The sequence below is a fragment of the Phyllobates terribilis genome, unplaced genomic scaffold (genome assembly GCF_046119375.1).
Source record: "Phyllobates terribilis strain yellow unplaced genomic scaffold, ASM4611937v1 Scaffold_5__5_contigs__length_657084704, whole genome shotgun sequence".
Lineage (NCBI taxonomy): Eukaryota > Metazoa > Chordata > Amphibia > Anura > Dendrobatidae > Phyllobates > Phyllobates terribilis.
In genome coordinates this window covers 321,051,091-321,063,428 of record NW_027362765.1, presented here as the reverse complement: position 1 = coordinate 321,063,428, position 12,338 = coordinate 321,051,091, and the positions used below count along the sequence as shown (strand labels likewise).

Sequence of the window (12,338 nt, the reverse complement as noted above, 5' to 3'; positions counted from 1 at the left end):
CAGGCTATAAACATCAGCCCCAGCTGTCCGCTTTCCCGCTTCTGGTTAATAAAATTACGGGGAATCCCATGCTATTTTTTCAGAAATTCAATCATTTTATGAATAAATTACATGAATAATAAGTTACACACGCAAAGCACTGATTACCGTATTTTTCAGACTATAAGACGCACCCCAAATTTTGGGGTGGAAAATAGGAAAAAAAAATAATTTTTATAAGATGGGGTCCGTCTCTTACCTGGGGGGTGGTGGAGCGGTGGTCACAGGAGGAAGTGTCCTTCAGGAACCCACCCGGCGGAAGTGGAGGAATGCTGCGGACCCAGGATACATGAAGCCGATGCTCCAGCAGCTGTGAGTTGCGGTGGTAGTGCAGCAGGATCGCAGGTCCCTCTGTTCCCTACCTCAAGAACCCGGCGGCGGCAGCAGAAGAGGTGAAATGCTGCGTTGTCGGTGTCTGACTGGGGCCTGTCTGGGCCCTGTATCCTGCTGGGGCCCTGTCAGAAGTCTGGGGCCCTGTCACCTGCTGGAGCCCTGTCTCCTGGCTGTAAGCGGCGTCCGGCGATGAGGCAGAGGAGCCGGGGCCTGTGAGCAGCGTCCGGCGGTGAAACAGAGGAGCCGGAGCCTGTGCCAGGCTGTGAGCGGCGTCCGGCGGTGAGGCAGACGAGCGTGTGCGGCTCCCAGTGGCTGCGGCCATCTTCCTGTAGATTACGGCCTCAGGAAGATGGCCGCGGCCACCGGGAGTGGCACACGCTCCTCTGCCGCACCGCCGGACACCGCTCACAGCCCAGCACAGGCCCCGGCTCCTCAGCTTCACCACCGGACGCTGCTCACAGCCCGGTACAGACCCCGGCTTCAGCCGCATGTCACCTCTGCCGCCGCCGGAGGACCCTGCGATCCCCGCCTCCACCACCACCGGTAAAGTAAGGTTCGGACCATAAGACGCACCCCCCATTTGCCTTCCAAATTTGGGAGAAAAAAAGTGCGTCTTATGGTCCGAAAAATACGGTATATATCTCACATATTTCTATCTGTATATCTATTTATTATCTATCTATCCATACACAGTTGAAACCAGAAGTTTACATACACTATATAAAAAGACAAACATGCATGTTTTTCTCAATATCCAACATGAAATTAGAATAAAACTTTCCCGTTTTAGGTCAGGTAGGATTACCATAATTTTTAATAATTGCCAAATGCCAGAATAATGAGAGAGAATGTTTTAAGGCATTTTTATTACTTACTGCAAAGTCAAAAGTTTACATACACTAAGATTGCTATGCCTTTAAATAATTCTGGACTGCCCATATGATGATGTCATGTGTTAGAAAACTTCTGATCGGTTTTCTGGCAACATCTGAGTTAATTAGAGACACCTGTGAATGTATTTTAATGCACACCTGGAACACACTGCTTCTTTGTGTAGCATCATGGTAAAGTCTAAAGAAATCAGCCAAGATATCAGGAAGAGCATTGTGGACTTGCACATGTCTGACTCATCCTTGGGTACAATTTCAGGATACCTGAAAGGTGCCTCTTTCATCTGTACAAACAATTATACGCAAGTACAAACAAGATGGGAATGTCCAGCCATCATACCGCTCAGGAAGGAGACAGGTTCTGTGTCCCAGATATGAACGTGCTTTGGTCCGACATGTGCATACCAACCCAAGGACAAAAGCTGCAAAAGACCTTGTGAAGATGATGGCGGAAGCTGGTAAGATTGTGTCAATATCCACAGTGAAACGAATACCGTATCAACATGGGCTGAAAGGCCACTCTGCCAGGAAGAAGCCATCACTCCAAAAGAAACATAAAAAAAGCCAGATTAATGTTTGCAAATGCACACAGGAACATAGACCTTAATTTTTGGAGACATGTCCTGTGGTTTGATGAAACTAATATTGAACTTTTTGGGCATAATGACCATCGTTATGTTTGGAGGAAAAAAGGGAGAAGCTTGGAAGCCTAAGAACACCATCCCAACTGTGAAACACGGGGGTGGCAGCATCATGTTTTGGGGTTGTTATGCTGCAGGAGGGACTGGTGCACTACACAAAATAGATGGCATCAGGAGAAAAGAAGATTATGTGGCAATACTGAATCAACATCTCAAGACATCAGCCAAGAAGTTAAAGCTTAGGCGGAAATGGGTCTTCCAAAAATGGACAATGACCTGAAGCATACTGCTAAAATGGTAACAAAGTGGCTTAAGGATAACAAAGTCAATGTTTTGGAGTGGCCATCACAAAGCCCTAATCTCAATCCTACTGAAAATTTCTGGGCAAAGCTGAAAAGGCAGGTGCGAGCAAGGCGGCATACAAACCCGGATCAGTTACACCAGTTTTGTCAAGAGGAATGGGCCCAAATTCCGACCAACTATTGTGAGAAGCTTGTGGAAGGATATCCCAAACGTTTGACCCAAGTCATTCAGTTTAAGGGCAATGGTACCAAATACTAATGAAATGTATGTAAACTTTTGACTTTGCAGTAAGTAATAAAAATGCCTTAAAACATTCTCTCTCTCTCTCTCATTCTTCTGGCATTTGGCAAATATTAAAAATTATGGTAATCCTAATTGACCTAAAACGGGAAAGGTTTATTCTGATTTCATGTCAGATATTGAGAAAAACATGCATATGTGTCTTTTTATATAGTGAATGTAAACTTCGGGTTTCAACTTTATCTATCTACATAGCCATCTATTATTTATACATATATATATTGTCTATCGGTATATCTATTATCAAATCTAATCTATGAGTTATGGCATTGTAAACCATGAATTACTCTCTATGTTGTGATCAATAAATAGTATATGCAAAACTTTTGGCAGTCAGTTTTCTTTAATTAAATGACCATACCTATATTCAAAAGCATTTTGGTTAAAATTAAGGTCTTGCATGATGACAACTTAATGTACTTTCAATTCATCACCAGGGAAATGGCATCACAACAACCAGACAGAAGTAATTACACTTTAAATATAAAAAAAAATGTGAAACCTTTGCTTGCCACTGTAGATAAGAAGTGTAAAAGTTTTACTGTCCTCTGATTGAGGGCTGCTCCAGGGTTGTCAAGCCCCCAAATGGTCTGTGGAGCACATTCCTTAATTGATGTAAACAAGACACCATATTTTTCGGACTATAAGACACATCTTCCCCCCCAAAAAAAAAAAATTGGACGAAAAATAGGGGTGCGTCTTATAGTCTGAATGTAGCATGTCGTGGGGGCGTTAGCGGTGACGCAGTGTCATAGAAGGCAAGTTGCTGCTGCTGGAAGCTGGCGATGACGAGAAAAGGTCTAAATGTGCGCATGCGCCGCCTAAGGAGGCCAAGCTCACCACCGGGAAATAAATGTACAGAAGAAGGACTCCGCTTCTGTCTCACCGCCAAAATATTCTTAAAGCCTAGGGCCTGTAGCATCACTCCACTCCTGCCACTGCCGACTTCCTGCAGCAGTGACCCTGCCTCCTGTGACCCCCCGCTCCACCGCCGGTACCCTCCCCACCCGGTAAGCTAAATTCAGACTATACGACGGACTCCCATTTTAACATTACATTTTTTTTCCTATTTTCCTCACCATAATTTGGGGAGCGTTTTATAGTCAAAAAAATACTGTAAATCCATGCAACACATTAATTCCTGCTCTTAATGTGTCAAAGGTCATCATAAGTTTGTACTCCCAGACTCTTCTGTCTCTCTGGGACGTTACCTATCAATAACAGCAAGTTCAAGATGCTGTGACAAGGCTACAATAATGTTTGGCCACAAGTACATCTATTCTTTTTTTTCTTTAATTGTGTGGTGATGAGAATTAATCCTTATTCTAAGCTTTTGTCCTGTCTCCCCAACATACCAACCACTAGTTGGACACTTGGTACATATGATTAAGTACACCACATTAGTTGTGGTGCAATTGAAAGTACCTGGAATCTTGTAATTCTGATGTTAGCTGGGAATCTTTATCTTGTCGGCTGTCATTATAAATGGATAGGTTTTACATTTTTTCTGGTCGCAGGGAAACGTTCCTGTTGTTGGAAAGGGCAGGTTAGAAGCGCTCTTTACTTTCCAAGCCCTGCCATATACCCAAACAGAAGTTTTGGAGCACATATTCTCAACACACCCCTAGATGAATTCCTTGATGGGTCTAGTTTCCAAAATAGGGTAATTTGAGGGGGTTTCTGCTGTTTTGGTATATCAAGGGCTCTGGAAATGAGAGTGTCTGCAATCTATTCCAGCCATTTACATTTCAAATACCAAATGACGCTTCTTCCATTCCAAGCCCTGCCATTTGTCGAAACGGAACTTTTAGACTACATGTAGGAGTACCGCTGTGCTCAGAAAAAAGTGGGTAACAAACTGCGGGGGCCACTTGTTTCAACTTTCATTCGTGAAAAAAATTAAAAATGTCAGTATGACGATCTACTGTTATCAATTTTTGTGTAGTACCGGTAGGTTCAAAAGGCACACTAAACCCCTGGATAAAATCCATAAGGGGTATAGTTACCAAAATGTGGACAGTTGTTTGTGTGTGTGTGTGGGGGGGGGATGGGGGTTCTGCTGTTTAGGCACCTTAGGTGCCCTGCAAATGTGACATGTTGCCCGCAATCTTTTTCAGCCAAATTTGTGTTCCAAAATTCAAATACTGCTCCTTCCCTCCCGAGCCCTGCAATTTGTCCAAAACAGGCATGTGGAGTTGTCAGCAAGCTCAGAAGAAAGCGGACAACAAATTGTGAGGGCTCACTTTCTTGTGAAAGCTAAAAAATTGGGGTAAAGCAACATTTTAAAAGGAGATACAACTACTTTTTTTTTTTTTTTTATTCAACTTTGCGATAATTCCCATGTGTCACCTGAAGGGTTAAAAATTTCCTGACAGCAGTTTTGAAGTATTTTATACATTTCTTGAAATAATGAAAATCTACTGCTAAACTTCTGACATACTAACAAAAGAAAATAACATTTGAAAAATGATGCAAATGTAAAGTAGACATATGGGAAATGTTATTTATTTTGTACAGCATGACTAATTGGTTCAAGGATATAAAAAATTGAAAGTTTGAAAATTGAGAATTTTTCTAAATTTTTGCCAAAATTTCTGATATTGTCACAAATAAAATCAAAATACATCGACCTAAATTTACCACCAACATAAAGTACAATGTGTCACGAAAAAGTAGTCTCAAAATCACTGGAGTTAGTTGAAGCGTTCCAGAGCTACCAACACATTAAGTGACACTCGTCAGATTTAAAAAAATTGGGCTTGCTCATTAAGGTCAAAATGGGCTCGGTCACTAAAGGGTTTAAAAATTCCATTGTATTGCCAGGTCAGAAAGAGTCCAACCTACCAACCTCTTTAACTCATACATTATATGTTGAAAAGCAACCCTCCCCAAAAATACTGTAAAAATAAAAACATTGTATGTTTCAGAAAATGAGAAGTACAGCACAACCCCCTCCACTATATAAAAAAAAGCCTACAAACAGTCCTACTGAAGAAAAAAGAAAAAATTACGGCTCTCAGAAATTGGCCAAACAAGGTTTGATTTTTAACACACAAAATTTAAGATTTTTTTGTAACAACTAAAATATTAAAAAACTAAACAAAAGTTTGATATCTCTAATCATACTGACTAGAAGAATTACCATATTTTTCGGACTATAAGACGCACTTTTTTCCTCCAAAATTTTGGAGGAAAGTAGGGGGTGCGTCTTATAGTCCAAATACTATATACATGGCCATGCGTGGTTGTGGGTGTGAGGGAGCAACAGCGGGGGATCAGCGTGGCACAGGAGGCAGCAGCCACCTGTTGCAGCCTACGCTGTGCCCACTACTAAAGAAAATGAATATTCCCTGCTCCCCACTCTCATGGGCGTGGAGAGCAATGAATATTCATTTTTCTTAATAGCCCGCACACTGGACCTGCAGCGCGGCTCCTGCTGCCTCTCTGCGGTCTGTGTGCCCGCTATTAAAGATCATAAATATTCCCTACAACCCACTCCCATGGGTTGTAGTGAATATCCATGGTCTTTAATAACGGGCAACCTGACCACAGAGCGGCAGCAGGAGCCGCGCTGCGGTACAGTGTGCACGCTATTAATCAGACTGTATGGTCACTGCTCCCCATGCACAGAGTCCCGGCATGGGGAGCAGTGACTATTCCAGCACAGCGTCTCACACTGCGTGAGGGCGCATGGCAGGGACACCATGCGCGGCTCACACAGTGAGAGTGTCGGGAGCAGAGCTGGACAGTGCTGGAGGAGAGAGGAGGTGAGTATGATTGTTTATTTTTTTTTGTGGGCAGCGTAATGGGGGCTCAGAGGGTGCCATGCATACCAGGATGGGGGCTCAAGGGGTGCCATGCATACCAGGACGGGGGCTCAAGGGGTGCCATGCATACCAGGATGGGGGATCAAGGGGTGCCATGCATACCAGGATGGGGGATCAAGGGGTGCCATGCATACCAGGAAGGGGGATCAAGGGGTGCCATGCATACCAAGAAGGGGGATCAAGGGGTGCCATGCATACCAGGAAGGGGGATCAAGGGGTGCCATGCATACCAGGATGGGGGATCAAGGGGTGCCATGCATACCAGGATGGGGGATCAAGGGGTGCCATGCATACCAGGATGGGGGATCAAGGGGTGCCATGAATACCAGGATGGGGGATCAAGGGGTGCCATGCATACCAGGATGGGGGATCAAGGGGTGCCATGCATACCAGGATGGGGGATCAAGGGGTGCCATGCATACCAGGATGGGGGATCAAGGGGTGCCATGCATACCAGGATGGGGATCAAGGGGTGCCATGCATACCAGGATGGGGATCAGGGGGTGTTATGCATACCAGGATGGGGGATCAAGGGGTGCCATGCATACCAGGATGGGGGATCAAGGGGTGCCATGCATACCAGGATGGGGGATCAAGGGGTGCCATGCATACCAGGATGGGGGATCAAGGGGTACCATGCACACCAGGAAGGGGGATCAAGGGGTGCCATGAATACCAGGATGGGGGATCAAGGGGTGCCATGAATACCAGGATGGGGGATCATGGGGTGCCATGAATACCAGGATGGGGGATCATGGGGTGCCATGAATACCAGGATGGGGGATCAAGGGGTGCCATGCATACCAGGATGGGGGATCAAGGGGTGCCATGCATACCAGGATGGGGGATCAAGGGGTGCCATGCATACCAGGATGGGGGATCAAGGGGTGCCATGCATGCTAGAATAGGGATCAGGGGGTGCTATGCATACCAGGATGGGGGACCAAGGGGTGCCATGCATACCAGGATGGGGGACCAAGGGGTGTCATGCATACCATGATGGGGGACCAAGGGGTGTCATGCATACCAGGATGGGGGACCAAGGGGTGTCATGCATACCAGGATGGGGGACCAAGGGGTGTCATGCATACCAGGATGGGGGGATCAAGGGGTACCATGCATACCAGGATGGGGATGGGGGCCACGTATACCAGGATGGAGGATATTAACAGAATTGGGGGACATTACCCCAATACCAGTGTCAGCAGCAGACCCCCTCCCCCATAACAGGACATCATGACCACATTTTTTGCTTACATTTTTTTCCCTATTTTCTTCCTTTAATTGATTACCCCCGTCCATATTTAATTGATCACCCCCGTCCATATTTAAATTGATTCCCCTGAACACCCCCGTCCATATTTAACTGATCCCTCTGACCACATTAAATTGACCCCCCGTCCTCATTTAATTGATCCCCGACCACCCCCCGTCCATATTAAAGTGATCCCCCTGACCACATTTAAATGATTGACCCCCCCAGCCCATAATTGATTGATCCCCCTTGTCCTATTTAATAGATTCCCCTTGTCCACTTTTACTCATCCCCAGTCCCTATCTATTTGCCTTATCCCCCACCATATTTAATTAACCCCTGTCCATAATTAATTGATTGATTCCCCAGACCACAATTAATTATTTCCCCAGTCCATATTTATTGATATTATTGATACTTATTGATCCCCAGTCCTTAGTTAATTGACCCACCGTCCATACCTATTTATTTGCTTTACCCCCCATCCTATTTAATTAAACCCCCTGTCCATAATTAATTGATTGATTCCCTAGTCCACAATTATTTCCCCAGTCCATACTTATTGATCCCAGTCCATAGTTAATTGACACACCGTCCATACTTAATTAATCCACCTGACCCACTCAGCTGATCCCCCGTCCACACTTAATTGATACTTAATTGATCCCCCGTCCATACTTAACGGATCCCGCGTCGATATCTAATCGATACACTTGCACATCCCTAATTGATCCCCGTCCATACACCTATATATAAATAATTGTGTTTTGTACTTGTACATATATACTGACTGTATCCCCATATTTAGAATGACGTCCATGTTGGCCGGAGCCGTGCAGTGTACATCTTGCGCAATATATGCATTCCCTGAGCTACCGCTCAGGGATCCATACTGCTGCGAGAGATGTGAGCATATCGTGCACTTGGAAGCCCAAATCCTGGATCTAAGTGCTCAGATAGCGGTACTGAGGAGCATCGACAACATGGAACGGAGTTTGCTGCTCACCGAGCAGACACTCAATGGGTCAACAATGGGGGTGGAGCTTAGTGGGGAAGCGCAGGCTGAACAGGCAGGGAGCTGGGTAACAGTTAGAAGGGATAGAGGGAAGAAGTATAGGAAGGCTGGTTCAGAACCGGCATTATTGGAGCACGACAGATCCTCTGACCGCCGGGGGAGTGTATGCTCCAGTAATGAGGGGGAGGGGGGAAGTGTAGGGCAGGCTAGACAGGTCCTGGTAGTGGGTGACTCTATTATTAGGGGGACAGACAGGGCAATCTGTCACAAAGACCGGGATCGCCGAACGGTGTGCTGCCTCCCTGGCGCTCGAGTCCGGCACATCGCGGATCGGGTTGACAGGTTACTGGGTGGGGCTGGCGAAGACCCAGCGGTCATGGTCCACATTGGCACCAATGACAAAGTGAGTGGTAGATGGAGGGTCCTTAAAAATGATTTCAGGGATCTAGGTAGGAAGCTTAGGGCAAGGACCTCCAAGGTAGTTTTCTCAGAAATACTACCAATCCCGCGAGCCACACAGGAGCGCCAACGGGAGGTTAGGGAGGTGAATAAGTGGCTAAAGAGTTGGTGCAAGGCAGAAGGGTTTGGGTTCATGGAGAACTGGGCCGACTTCGCTGTCGGCTACAGGCTCTACCGTAGGGACGGGCTGCACCTCAATGGGGAGGGTGCAGCGGTGCTGGGGAAGAAGATGGCTAATAGGTTGGAGGAGTTTTTAAACTAGAGACGGGGGGGGGGAAACCAAGGAAATAGGTGGGATGTGAGGCAAGCAAGGGGGAAGGGGAGAAGTGAATATAATGAGGGTGGAGAGGGGGGTGGGGATAGTACAGTTAGATCGTTAGAGAAGAATAGGATGCTAAATAACCCCAAAGTTTTATCTTGCATGCTGACCAACGCAAGAAGCCTGAGCAATAAGGCGGATGAGCTGCGGGCGCTTATATCGGAGGAGAGGTATGACATCGTAGGTATAACAGAGACTTGGCTAGATGATAGCTACGACTGGGCGGTAAATTTAACAGATTATAGTTTATTTAGAAGGGACCGGAAACAGGGGAAGGGCGGAGGAGTCTGCTTATATGTAAAGTCACGTCTAAAGCCCAGACTAAGGGAAGATATAGGAGAGGGAGAAGAGGGGGTCGAGTCCATGTGGGTAGAGATAGAGGGGGCAAAAAATAATAATAAAATATTACTGGGGGTCTGCTATAAGCCACCCAATATAACAGAGGAGAATGAGAAACTGCTATTAGGACAAATAGACAAAGTAGCAAAACATAATGAGGTGATTGTAATGGGGGACTTCAACTACCCGGATATTGACTGGGAAACAGAAACCTGTAGATCGCAGAAAGGAAAAAGGTTCTTGACAAATATCAAGGATAATTATCTCTCCCAACTAGTGCAGGAACCAACGAGAGGGAAGGCCGTGTTGGACTTAATATTGACTAATAGGCCTGATAGAATAACTGAGGTACAGATAGGGGGGCACCTAGGTAATAGCGATCATAATATTATCAATTTCAAAATGCCCTTCAGTAGGGTTATCAATAAGGGAACAACTAAAACATTAAACTTTAGGAGGGCGAAGTTTGATCAGCTGAAAGAAAACCTTCAACTTATAGACTGGGACAAAGTTCTTAATCAAAGGAATACGAATAGTAAATGGGAAACCTTCAAAATAATTCTGAATACTCAGTGCGAGAGGTATATACCGTATGGGAATAAAAGGGCCAGAAATAAGAGGAAACCAATATGGTTGAACAAGAACGTAAAAGGGGCGTTAAATAGCAAAAAAGAGGCATTCAAGAGATTAAAACAGGAAAACAGTAAGGAGGCACTAATGTGTTACAAGGAAAAAACGAGAACCTGCAAAAAACAAATAAAAATAGCGAAGGAGGAAACAGAGAGACGTATTGCTAGGGAAAGTAGATCAAATCCCAAACTGTTCTTTATGTATATAAATAGTAAAAGGATTAAATCGGATAATATTGGACCGATAAAAAGTGATGAAGGCAAAATCATAGAGAAAGATGAGGATAAAGCTAATCTATTAAATAAATTTTTTTCGTCAACTTTCACAAAGGAAATCGAACTAACAGGAGAAATGAGAAGTGACAAGCTTAATCCTCCACTAAGTATGACAAATCTAACCCAAGCTGGGGTACAGAAACGCCTCAGTAACATTAAAATAAACAAATCACCAGGACCTGATGGCATACACCCACGGGTACTAAGGGAACTAAGTAATGTGATAGACAGACCGTTATATCTTATATTTAAGGACTCTGTTGAGACTGGGTCTGTGCCACTTGATTGGCGACAGGCGAATGTAGTGCCAATATTCAAAAAGGGAGCGAAAAGTGACACCGGAAACTATCGGCCGGTGAGTCTGACGTCCGTTGTGGGCAAAATTTTTGAAGGCTTTATTAATGAGGCAATCATGGAGCATCTTGATGCTAATAATCTATTAACCCCGAACCAACATGGATTCATGAGGAATCGCTCCTGCCAAACTAACCTGATTGACTTCTACGAGGAGGTTAGCTCTCGAGTAGATCAGGGGGAACCAGTGGATGTCGTGTATCTCGACTTCTCAAAAGCGTTCGATAGCGTGCCACATAATAGGTTGGTATACAAAATGAGAATGATGGGGCTGGGGGAAAATGTCTGCAAGTGGGTAGCTAACTGGCTAAAGGATAGAAGGCAGAGGGTGGTTATAAATGGAATATACTCAGATTGGGTAAGCGTCACTAGTGGGGTACCACAGGGGTCTGTATTAGGCCCAATGTTCTTTAATATCTTTATTAACGACATAGTCAACGGGATAAATAGTAAAATATCAATATTTGCAGATGACACAAAGTTATGTAAAACAATTAATACAAAAGAGGACAGTGCAGACCTACAGAGGGATTTGGATAAGCTGGGTAGGTGGAGCATTAAATGGCAAATGAGGTTTAATGAGGAGAAATGTAAGGTCATACATATGGGAAGGAAAAATGGAAGTCACCAGTACTCACTGAATGGGAAATCATTGGGGAATTCAGAGATGGAGAAGGACTTGGGCATCTTGATTGATAGCAAACTAAATTGGAGTGCCCAAAGTCAGGCCGCTGCTGTAAGGGCAAACAGGGTAATGGGATGTATCAGAAGAGGTATAGCTGCAAAGGATGAGAACATTGTTCTTCCACTGTACAAAGCTCTGGTCAGACCACACTTGGAATACTGTGCTCAGTTATGGGCCCCAATATATAGAAAGGATATAAATAAGCTTGAAAAGGTACAAAGGAGGGCAACAAAATTAATAAAGGGAATGGAGGGACTGCAATACCCAGAGAGGTTGGCAAAACTAGGACTATTCAGCCTGGAAAAGAGAAGGTTGAGGGGGGACATAATAAATGTGTACAAATATGTTAGGGGACAGTATAGAGACCTTGCCCGGGATTTGTTCAAAAGGAGGAATATTACGGTAACAAGAGGGCATTCACTAAGACTGGAAGAGAAAAGGTTTCAGCACCAGCATAGGAAGGGGTTCTTTACGGTAAGAGCAGTGAGAATATGGAATTCACTGAGTGAGGAGACGGTAATGTCGGATTCACTACACCAGTTCAAGCGGGGACTGGATGCATTTCTAGATACCAGGCAGATTTCAGCGTATACTTAAAAATAAAATAAAATAGTAGGTTGATACAGGGATTTATTCTGACTGCTGGTTTCAGAGTCGGGAGGGAATTTTTCCTC

The 12,338-nt window shown here is 44.8% G+C and overlaps 1 long non-coding RNA gene across 1 annotated transcript in view; it reads left to right on the top strand.

Annotated features, from left to right (window-relative positions):
• LOC141273126 (uncharacterized) overlaps positions 1–12,338 on the top strand; it is a 45,040-nt gene that overhangs the window by 20,362 nt on the left and 12,340 nt on the right. The window lies entirely within an intron of this gene.